Here is a 2,500-nt window from a genome sequence, read left to right as displayed (position 1 = left end):
ATTTCAGTTTATACTATGGCTATGTTCATTTATATGGTTGAAAATAGCTGAGTTCTGTTGTTTATACCTAACTGACCGATTGTGCTGTATTAATCTCTGGGGAAGTGATTTTCCTGTAAATACGATGTAAGATTGGTCACAGTCCAGGCATGGGATTTCATAAACGCCTGTGTCCTTGGGGGATGTCTTTTGTTGGACGTTTATCAGGGATTTGGCTAAGGAATTTAGGTAGGTAAATGCCAAAGGGTTAGATTTCCCGAGGGTCTGGGTCACTGTCTTAATTCTGTCCAGGTGTGGAATTTTAATTCTAATTTTATTGTTGGGTGTGTCTCTGGTCTTGTCTTGAAGGGGTCCGTAGAAAATTAAATTTGCTTTGTGAATTGCTTTCTCAGTTATATGGTCAGGATACCTTAAAAGACGAAAGCTGTTTACGAATTAGTTCAAATTCTTTTTCCAGGTAATCTGGAGAACAAATTCGTAAGGCTTTTAAGAATAGGTTGCTGGCTACGCCTATCTTGATAGCAATGTCATCATAGCTGAAGTAGTGAATGTATGAAAGTGAGAACATTGGTTTTCTGTAAATGGTAAATTTGTATTCTGTCATGTCTCTGATTATTAAAACATCAAGAAAAAGGATTTTATTTTCTGTTTCCCATTCAACTTTAAATTTGATGCTGGGCACTAATGCGTTTAATTTTGAAAATAATTAATGAAAATTACCCCATTTATTATTCCAAAATGTTAGGATATCATCTACAAATCTCATCCACAGCATGTTTTTGGGTTTTATTGCATTTATTACTATAGTTTCAAAGTATTCCATATACAGGTTGGCTAAAACAGGACTTAAAGGACTACCCATACTATACCCGAATTTTTGCTTATAGAACGATTCCCCGAATGAAAATACGTTATTAGATACACATAATTCAACTGACATTATTATTTTGTCTAGCAACAATGGGAAATGATCTGAATAAGGGGATAGTTTTTCCCTCAAAAAGTGAAGAACGTCCTGTACTGGTACTTTTGTAAACAGGGAATCTATGTCAAGGGTTAAAAGTTTTATGTTGTGAAGTGGTATATGTGCTTCTCTGAATTTGTGACAAAAATAATCCGAATGTTTAATGTGACTGGGAGAAAAAGTGCCTAAAAAGGGGAAAGGAGGCCAGCTAACCATTTAGAAATTTTTTAATTAAAACGATGGGTCTGAATGGAAGGTTATCTTTGTGAGTTTTGGGAAGGCCATAAAAGTAAGGTAGTTTAGGATTAATTATTTTGAATTTCTCTAAAAGTTCAAAGCTCTTTTTGTCTTGGCCAATTAATCTTACTTTCCGAAAAAAATTCGGTGGGGACGTTTTGGAGGGGATTTTTCGTCAGTTTGTCGCAAGTGTTTGTGTCGCTAAGGAGTTGGTTGCTTTTGTCGAGGTAGAAGTCTGTCCATGATTACGATTTTGCCGTCTTTATCTGATCTACTTATTACAACGTCTAACCTTTTTAGCGAGCAGATGGCTATCATAAATCTACGGGGGACAGGATATTTCTTATTCAAGTCAGTTAAAGCATTTAGTAGCACTCCTCTTAAACATATCTCCTCACGGCTGTAGTTTCTGTCCGATATGAATTTGTCAAAAGCCACTATGAATTCTAGTTAGAAGTTGTAATAAGTAGATTAAACATTCGGTACCACTTCACAACATAAAACTTTCAAGCCTTGATGTAGATTCCCTGTTCACAAAAGTACCAGTTTTTCACTTTTTGAAGGAAAAACTATCCCCTTATTCAGATCATTTCCCATTGGTGCTAGACAAAATAATAGTTAGTTGAATTATGGGTATCTAATAGAGTATTTTCATTCGGGGAATCATTCTAAGGCAAAAATTCGGGTGCAGTATGGGTAGTCCTTTAAGTCCTGTTTTAGCCAACCTGTACATGGAATACTTTGAAACTACAGTAATAAATTCAATAAAACCCAAAAACATGCTTTGGATGAGATTTGTAGATGATATTCTAATATTTTGGGATAATAAATGGGGCAATTTTAATGAATCCTTTTCAAAATTAAACGCATTAGTGCCCAGCATCAAATTTAAAATTGAATGGAAAACAGACAACAAAATCCCTTTTTTTTATGTTTTAAAAATCAGAGACATGACAGAATATAAATTTACCATTTACAAAAAACCAACGTTCTCACTTTCATACATTCACTACTTCAGCTATCATGACATTCCCATCAAGATAGGCGTACCAGCAACCGACTCTTAAGAGCCTTACGAATTTGTTCTCCAGACTTCCTGGAAAAAGAATTTGAACTAATTCGTAAACAGCTTTCGTCTTTAAGGTATCCCTACCATATAATTGAGGAAGCAATTCACAAAGCAAACGTAATTTTCTACCGACCCCTTCAAGACAAGAACAGAGACACACCCAACAATAAAATTAAAATTAAAATTACGCAGCTGGACATGATTAAGATTGTGACCCAGACCCTCGGGAA

Source organism: Macrobrachium nipponense, chromosome 4 (genome assembly GCF_015104395.2).
Source record: "Macrobrachium nipponense isolate FS-2020 chromosome 4, ASM1510439v2, whole genome shotgun sequence".
NCBI lineage: Eukaryota > Metazoa > Arthropoda > Malacostraca > Decapoda > Palaemonidae > Macrobrachium > Macrobrachium nipponense.
This window is presented reverse-complemented; position numbering follows the sequence as displayed.